The sequence below is a fragment of the Zingiber officinale genome, chromosome 7B (genome assembly GCF_018446385.1).
Source record: "Zingiber officinale cultivar Zhangliang chromosome 7B, Zo_v1.1, whole genome shotgun sequence".
NCBI lineage: Eukaryota > Viridiplantae > Streptophyta > Magnoliopsida > Zingiberales > Zingiberaceae > Zingiber > Zingiber officinale.
The window spans coordinates 48516163-48527924 of record NC_055999.1 but is presented as its reverse complement, the minus strand read 5'-3'; positions in this window follow the sequence as shown (position 1 = coordinate 48527924).

Here is an 11762-nt window from a genome sequence, read left to right as displayed (position 1 = left end):
TGTTAAATAGGAGAACTCTTGTATGGAAAATCAAGTAAGTTTGAATGAAAATTTTAGTTTCTCTTTGGTGAGAGCTTCCTTCTAGTTCTTAGGCAAAGAACTAATTCTGATCTTATCAAGGCAACTTGTGGCGATCGATCCCCATGACTTATCACTCACCTTCTCATCTTGCTTGAGTGTGGCGTCAATACCCTTCCCCAAGCTGAATTTCAAGACGATCTTTTATAAGGTTTCTTTATCATTTGGTATCAGAGCCTTGGCTCCTTGATTTTTAGGTTTGTGTCTTATTTTCATCTTTGTTCTTGTCCATCTTTGTTGATCTCTTCGTCCCTATCTATCATAAATTTCTATTCGCTATTTGGGTCCTCAACTCAAAAAAAAAAAAAGGAAAATTCGAAAAAAAACAAAAAGAAAAAAAAAAGAATCATTAGAGTCATTGATTTCTGATTGAAAAAAAAAAGAAAAAAAAGAAAAAAAAAAGAGGATTTGTGAATTTAAAGGACTCAATATTCTTTCTTTGTGAAATCTGAATTCAAAGATATATTCCTTTCATTGCTCTTGATCATTGCTGATTTTCTCATTTTATCCGCTTATTTCTCTTGTTCTACTCATATTTCTCTTATTGGTTTCTTATTCACTTGGTTGTCTACTTGTTGTCTTGAGAAATATATTGATAAGGTTCTTTCCTTAAGAGCGTATAAAGGAAGCTGAGTGGATAAATTTGAGTGCAACCACGTGAGGTCCGTCTAACATTTCTTTTGTAATTTTCCTTGTTATCTTCTATTTTTTTTTTTTTGCAAGCATGAGTGGGGAAAAATCACCTCATTCCCCAAAGCGAGATCTTAATAGGCTTCAAATGGAGGCACTTACTCAACAATTTGAGAGAATGCTTCAAAGACAACTTGAAGAAATACATGAAAGGATGGACCGACTTGAAGGAGAAAAAGTGTCCAACCGTGAGGGCAATTCTAATCATGAAGAATCTCATCAAAGTGACCCATTCTATGATTTACCAAGAGAAAGAAGGAGGCATGAAGGGGGAAGAAGACGTGAAAGAGGAGGTAGAGACCATAGACGAGAAGATGATCTAGGAGGTGTGAAAGTCCATATACCTTCCTTCCAAGGGAGGAATGACCCCGAAACATATCTTGAGTGGGAGATGAAAATAGAGCAAATCTTCTCATGCCACAATTACAATGATGCAAAGAAAGTAAAGGTGGCTGCCCTTGAGTTCACCGATTATGCCTTAATTTGGTGGGATCAATTGCAAAAGGAGAAAAGAAGGTATGGAGAGCATCCTATCAACACTTGGGACGAAATGAAGACTTTGATGAGAAGGAGATTTGTGCCTTCCCACTACCATAGGGAATTGCACAACAAATTGCAAAGACTCACCCAAGGGAGTAGGAGTGTGGATGATTACTACAAGGAGATGGAGGTGGCTTTGATTAGAGCCAATATTGTGGAGGATAGGGAAGCTACCATGGCTCGGTTTCTCCATGGCCTAAACCGAGATATTGGAGACATTGTGGAGTTACAACATTATGTGGAGCTTGACGACTTAGTGCAGCAAGCAATGAAAGTAAAGCAACAATTAAAGAGAAAGGGCATTATGAAAAAATCATCTTCTCCAAACTACTCTTCAAGTTGGAAGGACAAGCCAAAGAAGGATTCTTCTTCAAATTCTAAGGAGGCAGCAAGCATTAAGAAGCCTATTCCTACTACCTCTTCTTCTACTTCTAAGAGTAGGGATATCAAGTGTTTTAGGTGTTTGGGAAAAGGTCATATTGCATCCGAATGCCCGAATAAGAAGACTATGGTGGTGAGAGATAATGGGAGTATCTCTAGTGAAGAAATTACTTCTCATTCCTCTTCCTCAAGCGATGAGGAAAATGATGGAGCAACCTATGCGCAAGATGGAGATCTTTTGGTGATTAAGAGATTATTGGGAAGCCAAACCAAGGAGCATGAGGAGGACCAAAGAGAAAATATTTTTCATACCCGCTGCCTTATTCAAAATAAGACATGCTCTATGATTATTGATGGTGGAAGTTGTACCAATGTGGCAAGCACTAGGTTGGTCACCAAGCTCAACCTCAAGACTACACCACATGCATGACCATATAAACTCCAATGGCTAAGTAATAGTGGTGAATTGGTAGTGAACCAGCAAGTGTTGATTAATTTCTCTATTGGCAAATATGAAGATCAAGTTCTATGTGATATTGTGCCTATGGAGGCAAGCCACATTCTTCTTGGAAGACCTTGGCAGTTTGATAGGCGAGCTCACCATGATGGATTCTCCAACAAGTTCTCTTTTGTCCACAATTCTCGCAAAGTCACACTTGTACCGTTATCACCAAGGGAGGTTTGTGAGGATCAAATAAAAATGAGAGAGAAAAGAGAAAAAGAAGAGCGAGAGCTTCAGGAAAAGAAAGAGTGTGTGAAAAAGAAAATACTTGATTTTGAGGACAAAATTCAAAAGAAAAGAGAGAATGAGGAAAAGAAAGAGAGAAAAATAGAAAATTTGTTTACAAGAGGAAGTAAGGTGAAGAAAGCTTATTTGACAAGGCAGCCTATATTTCTTCTTTTGAGCAAGGAAACTTGCTTGGAATCTAACCCTAACTCCTTGCCTAGTGATGTTGTTGTTATTTTGCAGGATTTTGAGGATGTGTTTCCCAAGGAAGTACCTCACGGTTTGCCACCAATGAGGGGGATTGAACACCAAATCGACCTTATTCCTGGCGCTTCTCTGCCCAATAGGCCAGCTTATAGGAGTAATCCTCAAGAAACAAAGGAGATACAAAATCAAGTGGAGGAGTTATTGCAAAAAGGATGGGTTAGAGAAAGTTTAAGTCCTTGTGCTGTACCCATAATTTTGGTGCCTAAAAAGGATGGATCATGGAGGATGTGCACTGACTGTAGAGCAATCAACGACATCACAATTCGGTATAGACATCCTATCCCTAGATTTGATGATTTGCTTGATGAATTGCATGGTGCTTGCTTCTTTTCTAAAATTGATTTGAAAAGTGGGTACCATCAAATTAGGATAAGGGAAGGGGATGAATGGAAAACAGCTTTTAAAATCAAATATGGATTGTATGAATGGTTGGTAATGCCTTTTGGGTTAACTAATGCACCAAGCACTTTTATGAGGCTTATGAACCATGTCTTACAAGAATTTCTTGGAAAATTTGTGGTAGTATACTTTGATGATATTTTGGTATATTCCAAGAGTTTTGTTGAGCATCTTGCACATCTCCAATCTATCTTGCATGTCCTTAGAAAGGAAAAACTATATGCTAAATTGGAAAAGTGTTCTTTTTGCACTACTCATGTGGTTTTTCTTGGTTTTGTCATAAGTTCTAAAGGAGTGCAGGTTGATGAAGGGAAAGTTAAGGTCATTAGAGATTGGCCAACTCCTAAAACTGTGAGTGAGGTTAGGAGCTTCCATGGGTTGGCAAGTTTCTATAGGAGGTTTGTGAAAGACTCCATTTTTGTGGTAGTTGATAGAATCGCCAAGATGGCACACTTCATACCTTGCCACAAAGTGGATGATGCAACTCATGTGGTAGATTTGTTTTTCAAAGAGGTGGTAAGACTTCATGGCATGCCTAGGAGCATTGTTTCAGATCGTGACACCAAACTTTTAAGCCATTTTTTGAGTACCTTATGGAACAAGCTGGGAACAAAGTGAGAGATCGCCAAGCTGAATTTAAAAAAAAATTTGAGGACTTCATGGAAGATTTGTGAATTTAAAGGACTCAATATTCTTTCTTTGTGAAAACTGAATTCAAAGATATATTCCTTTCATTGCTCTTGATCATTGCTGAATTTCTCGTTTTATCCGCTTATTTCTCTTGTTCTACTCATATTTCTCTTGTTGGTTTCTTATTCACTTGGTTGTCTACTTGTTGTCTTGAGAAAGATATTGATAAGGTTCTTTCCTTAAGAGCTTATAAAGGAAGCTGAGTGGATAAATTTGAGTGCAACCACGTGAGGTACATCTAACATTTCTTTTGTAATTTTCCTACCATACCTCGGACTGCCTAAGGTTAAACTTTCTTTACACTGAGTTGATCCTTTATGCTCGACCAACCATTCATACTCGGTCAGTCTTTTATATTTGGTCGGGCCCTACCTGCCGGTCTTATATGCTCCGTAGATCCACTGTGCTCGGCTGGTCTATGGAGCTCGGCCGACCATGCCTTATTAGCCGAAGTTAATCGGTCCAGCGTATATAAGCCTTCTCGCTCGGTCGACCCTCCCTCGATCGGCCTTTATCTGTTGAACTTATATGCTTGGTCGGTCTATTACTTTCGATAGATCTCTGTCTACCATACGTGTAGCGACCCTCTTACCTGGTGAAACCTTTTCCAGGCGACCCCTCATCTCGCTCGTTTCAACCTTCCTTGTCCTTACTATCCCCTTTCCTTCTCTTGCAAAGGGTCCACCTATCATAACCCATATCAGTAATTAACTAAGATCATCTAAAGATCACAAACAATAATGAATACAATCCAAGCAATAATCAGTAGGTATGGTGGTTTCAATTCAATTGAAAAATTAAGCAAGATGCAATCTCACAAGGTATTCACATATTCTAACTCTCACACTCAAACATGGATGGAAGTTGAGCTCAACTCAATGCAACTCATAACATTTCACTACCATAAGTTTGCTTATTTTCTAATTCTCCACCACCATAAAATATAGCATACATGAATCAAAAAGGATTTTATCAAGAATTGAAATGGAATCAAAAGAACTAGTGAAGTGAATGTAATAAGCAAAAGAAAAGAATTCAATAAAGAAATAAGAGTATTGAAAGAATAACTTGATGAGTTGACCCATTTGATGTGAAAAGAGATGAATACCATTTGTCATTACCAACACAAAAGATCAAGCCAAACTCTCCTTCAATTTGATGGCTATCCAAAAATCTTGATACATTTTCTCCACACTTGATACTCTCTTTATTTGCCACTATTTTTTTCACTTCAATTCTAGAATTTAAAAACTAAAATAATCCCAAATCACCTTATGGAGAAGAGCTCCCCACACACTTAAAATATTATCAATCTCAGACAATGGAACACATTATCCTTTCCAATGACTTGGTAATATTCTAACCACTATTTCTTCCTTTTCTTCTTTTTAACATTTTGATCAATATATCTTATACATTTGTTCCAATTCCAGAATCACTTTCGTAGAATTATAGCTTACGATGAGATAGAAGTTGCTTCTAGGAAATAGTTTCTCAATTTTGAATCCTAGAACAGCAACTCCCTCCATATTCCAAAATCAAATTCGGACTCTAACACAATTCTGATTTCTAGAAATTTTGCATTTATTGAACTTCCCTATTTCTGTACTGCATTTAAGTTGTATGCATTCAAAAATCAATTCACTAAAGTACATGCCTTGAATTCCTACCTTTACATTTTCAGAGGTTTCTAAATTTTAGAATTTCAACTTCTGAGCATTCCAAAGATTTTGAGTCAGTAAAAGAATGGCTTCATGGAACAAATAAAACATCATGATATCGGCAAACAAATACTTTACTTGGACAACAAAGATCACCATTTGTAAATGATTAGACAAGAAATCTAGTTGAGCTTTTCTCTGATCAGATAGCTAACCCAAAAACTTGGCATACTTAAGCTTCATTTGATACTCAACCTTTGTGCTACTGAACTCAGCTCCTATCCTTCTCTTACTTTTGCAGCTAACACTCAAAACCACTTAGCTACTGAATTCAATTTCAGCTAAAGATGTGCATCTCTATTGCATTGGTGGAAAACCAAATCAAGATTCATTAAACATTAATAGCAGTTTTGATCACAAAATTCAGCATCAATCAACACAGCTCCGAAACCAGCAATTCAAATCTATTTATGCAACTCATAGTTTTTCAGAGTTCACTTACTGCAGTAACCATCTTCCTTACTTGAATTTAGATTTTTAACCAACAGCTCTTTAATTTAGAAATGATTTCAGAATTCTAGTTTTCCACAATTCCCAATTTCAATGTTTGTAAGGTTAACTTCAACAATCTACAGCTTACATGCAGCTACCATCTGGCACCTTTCAGAATTCCAGAACCTAGTCTTAAATTTCAGAATTGTGATTCCAAGATGGCTCCAGTTTAAATTATACATAATTCAGCTTGGACAAGGATACTATTTGATACTAGGCTAACAGGATTTAAAGACGAAGTTGTTGTTGGTAAGGAACTTCAACATAATTGGCATATGGACTTAGACAGTTATTTCTGAGTTCTGAGAATTGAAAATTTAGTATTAAGCAGTAGCAGAAACCAACTCAGATGCACTAAGTTTAGCATTGTATTCAGAAATCAACTTCAATTTCTGTTCAATTTTATTACTGTCCAGATTATGTATCAATGCATATTTTTGGTACACACATTGCCACATAATGTTGTCTTGGTTACTCCCTTCTGGATACTGAACTGTTGGGTTTTTCGGGCCGCGAAAACCGCTTTTCGCGTCGCGGAAACCCCGAATCACCCAAAGCCGTAGATCCGTGCAAAGAAAAATTTCAAAAACACAAATACGAGTTTTATACTACGATCTACAGTAGATCTACAAAGGAAAAACCATTTTACCTTCGATGCGTGCCCTTCGTTTAGTCCCGCTCATCCAAGGAAGCGTTGGATCTCGAGAGTGTCAATGTAGACACTCCTCTAGTGATATCCACACGAACAAGGAGTGGTCTTCTACCACTCAAAGATGGAGAAGAGAGCCCCAAGTGTGCTAGCACTTTTCTAGAGCTCTCGGATGGGAACAAAAAGGAGAAAAGAGAGAAATAGAAGAGAGAATCACATACACTCCTTTAGTACCCTCCTTTGTGACCTTCACTTTCCCTTGTGCTCTTGGAAACAACTCAACATCTTCTCCTCACCATGATAGCCACGACCACAGCAACTCAAGAGGAGAGGGGAACCCAAGGAAGAAGAAGGAATAATGACACCACATCAATACCCAAAACAAAAACCTCCACACCATCTAATGTGTGGCCGACCACACCATAAAGCCCCTCATTAATGTGGCCGGCCACATTAAAACCAATTGGATGTGTAACCTCCAATGAGGTGGCATACCATTATGAGGTGGTGATGTGGCTAATGATGTGGCTAGGTTGGTCATGCCAAGTAGGATGAGTCAACCTTCATGATGATGTGGCAAGACATCAAGTCAAACTTGATGTTTCAACTTCCATTTGGTCAAGTCAAACTTGACCAATTCTCTTCCTTGTTGAGTTAAATCCAACCTTTGATTCAAGTCAATTTTAATTTAATGAATCTAATTCATTAATATAAATTGACCCAATGAATCAAATTTAAATTAGACGCATTCAACATTTGAATCTAATTGAGTCTAACTCAATAAGTCTAATTTTTGAATCCAATCTTTGGTGCATCATATGAACCTAATCCAATTGGTTCATCATATGAACCTAATCTCCATCCACATGTTCTTTGTGTGTGACCCAATAGGTTCTTGTAACGTTGGCAATGTTTCTAAACTCTTTTAGAAACATAAGCAATGAGCGGCATCTAGCAATACATCATTGCTACCCAAGTTACAAGAAATGTTAAGATCCAACATCACCTTGTGACTACTAATTGTGAATCCTCACAATATGTGACATTGTCCTTCTATCCTAGACATCTAGATTGATCAATATGAGGCATAGACCGTGTCATCCTCTAATCAATCTAAATCTTGAACTCCAAGTAGACTCACTCGATCAAATGAGCTCAACATCTAATGTTGACTCATTTGGGCATGGCCATGCACTTCGTGGTCTAACTCTATCAAGAATATTGATGTCGCTCCCGTCATATGGGAGGGATAGATCCCATCTACATCACTCACATCCCTCTGCATAATTTGTTACATACCCAGTAATCGCCTTTATAGTCCACCCAGTTACGGGTGACGTTTGACGAAACCAAAGTACATAACTCCTTATGTAGGGATCCATGGTGACTTCAGGTCTAAGGACTAATAGTCATACTAATAGCCACATGAGAAAGTATATGACACTCATATAACGATCCATGATACTTTCTCATGGTGGGTCATTCGGTATACATTCTCTAATGCATACCCATGTGTCAGCTTGATATCTCTATATCCATGACTTGTGAGATCAAGTCATCGAGCTGACCTACATGCTAGTCTTATTGTATTAACATTGTCCCTGAATGTTAATACTCGACTAGGAATAAATTAGAGTAGTGTTCCCTATATCATCTCACTATCGATTCAACTAATCGATTGATATAGGTATGAACCTTCTACTCAAGGACGCTACTATACTTATTTTATCTGGCACTAATACAAATAAGCATAATAACCAAAAACCAAATGCCTTAATATATATATAAGAATATGATATACATGAGTCCATACAATCATCAAATGATTGGCTCTAGGGCTCTAACTAACATGAACAACAATCTAATTTTGAACAGCTTCTCTGTTACTTCTCTATTATTTCAGAGTGCATTACTAATGAACTAATGCTACAACTCTAGTTATTAATTCTAAAATTGACAAGAAAATAATTTCATGTTGTTATTGGTCAAAATCAACATTTAAAATTGGCGCAGTGCATGTGAGTTAAGGTAAATATAGACTTTACTGATCCAAAAACTAGTTGCTAGAATTTGATTCAAAATTCAGTAGGAAATTAAAGAGTTGCAACTCCCAAAATTCCAAGGTTTCAGTCTTCATATTAAGGCTCCAGCTCAAAGAACTAATGATGCCAATCTGGATCTTATGCAATGAGTTGTGGAGCTTATTTCTTTTAATTCATCATCACAGACCCTTGTAACACATTCCTAGTATCACTCTTCTTTCCTTTCTTATAGTGCTCTTTTATCAATTTTAGAGTTCATCATTTTGATAAATTGTCATTCCAGATGAGTGCCTTCGATCAACCAGAATTGCAAGACAAACATGTTGAGAAACATATATAAACCATTCAACCAAAAATCTGACCAGCAGCAGATAATGAATTGCTTAAAGCACCACATTTTCTGGAATTTAGAATCTAATACATGTTAGGATGTATATTAAAAGTCTAGCTTTTGTATGAACATTTATTTTAAAATAAGAATCACATTGGTCAAATATCTGCATTTATGTTAAATGTAGTTATCCATTTAATTTATATTGTAGATAACATGGTGTGTGGTGTCACACAAAAGATCATGTTATCAGTTCCTTATAAATTATAAATAGTAGCTCACAACCAAAATGGATTAGGACTAACTATTGGAATGGTTGTAGTGTAATTTGGTATTAGTTTATCTTGATTATAAAATTATACTAGTACACTATGTGTGTATTGAGCAGGATCATTTGAGGTTGTTCTTTTTATACTGACTGCATAAAAAAATAAGACCTCTGTTATTATGGAAGTCTGTGCTCTTAATCCTGATATAATAACAAGCATATATACTTAGTATTTATTTCTTTAATTTATTAATGGGTGAGATTTACTCAGTTGGGTCAATAGGCCCGATAAGTTGGGAAATAATATTATTTATATAGTGTGTTGTTGATTATAGAAGGAAACTATATCCTAGTTAATCTAGTTTGATGATGTCCCCTTGAGGAGCTCATAAGAATTGTCATGTAAACCCTGCAGGTGGACCTAGTCCGGTATGAAAATAAAGTTGAGTGGTACTACTTTTGAAGATAAATGTTAATTAAGTGAGTGTCAGTAACTCATTTGATTAATGGGCATTCGATATCTTAAACATGATGGATCGAAAGCGCTAGAGGGGGGGTGAATAGCGCTCGTGGCTATTTTATCGATTTAAAACTAAGAGTAGAAATGCAGCGGAAAGTAAATGCAAACACACAGAGACGCAAGTGGTTTACTTCGTTCAAAGCCTATCTCGACTCCTACTCGAAGGCCCGCGGTCCTTGACCGCTTTCGGTGGGCAACAACTATAATATCGCAAAGCTTACAAGGTGTATTATAGTTTAATAGCAATAATAGAATTATACCGACACTATCAGAAATGAAGATGTAGACGCTGGTTGTAGGAGTTGCAGAGTGTTGTTGAAAGCGTTCGGAGCAGCTTTGGAAAGCACAGATTCTTCTGTTCGAGATCGATGATGAGCTGCACCTCGAGGCCTCCTTTTATAGCTTTGCAAAGTCTGATCAAGATCCCTAAGCTTCGGGATCAAGTTTGACCCGACGCGGATCGGTCGACCGATCCCAATGTTCGGTCGACCGATCAGGCGATCTTCTCCCATCTGATCCGTCCGATCCACTCGCTCCGCTGGTCAAACTCTATCTAAGGTTCGGTCGACCGATCACCGTTTTCGGTCGACCGATAAGCTGTTCTGACTCAGCCCAGTCAGCTTGATCCAGTCGACACCAAACTCATGTTCGGTCGACCGATCACGAGGTCCGGTCGACCGATCCCCTGGTCGAGCCTGGTCCAACCTCTGGAGATCTGATCTACTAGTATGGGAGTTCGATCGACCGATCCTAAGGTTCGGTCGACCGATCCCGGTCACTTCTAACTCTGCACAAAAAGGTTAGTCTCCTGCAAAATAGAGTTAGAACACAATAGATAATATGTAAACAAATGAATTGACAGCCTTCGGACTGTCCAGGTCTGACTTCGGGTTTTCGACCGGAAACCCTAGGTCGACCCGACGCCTACTGTTCCCTCTACGGGGAACGCGTCCTCCCCTACTCCACTCAGGAGATTTACCTTTTGCCAGTGCGATCCTCCAGATCGACTGGACTTTTGCTCGGCGTTCGATGCCTCCGGACTTTTTGCTAGACGCCCGCTTCCTGACCCGTCCAGTCTTCCACCTGGTTCACGACACCAGGATTTTCCACCTAGGGTTACCACCCCCTAGGACTTTTGCCTGAAGCACTCGACCCACCAAGACTTTTCGCATAGGGTTACCACCCCCTATGACCTAGGGTTACCACCCCTAGGGTTTTTACCTTGCCTAACCACAGTTAGGACTTACCTGAAACACTCAATCGAGCACGTTAGATCGCAACACACCTTAACTTTGAATCCTTTGCCATTATCAAAACTCAGGTTCAATCGTCGGATGCTTCTCGCACCAACAATCTCCCCCTTTTTGATTATGGCAACCCAAATTCAAAGTTAAGTAAAACAAATATATTAACAAATTTTAAGTGAGCAAGCTTAAGTATATAAATTCAAATAAAAACATAAGTTAAGCTAACACTTGAACTTTGTGAAGCTCCCCCTTAATACAGGGCTTCCTTTTACTTTTGAATTTCCTACTCTCCCCCTTTGTCATATATCAAAAAATAAGCTAGTTGAAAGCAGGTTTTAAGTATTTAGAAAAAAAATAGATTTATTCTTTGAAAGAACAAATGCCTGTGTAACACTTAGCTATGCCTTTTGCAAACATTAAATTTTGAAAATATAGTTTCAGTTTGAAAAGGTACTTTAAAAAAATAAGTTTGAAGAAAATAGGAGTAAGAATTTATGAAATCTTAGGACGAAGAGAGAGTAACTAAAAATTTAATTTAGGTTATTTATTCAGTTGGTCCTTAAGTCCAAGCATGAGTCAAGTTAAATAGTTGTTAAATTATTTAAATTATTTTGATTAGGTATCAGAGCCCTAAAGTACAAGCATGCTTAAGCTTAACATTTCCTTCACCAACTGTCTAACCGTTAGCTACTTGCTAATTGCCTAGAGGGCAACAACTTT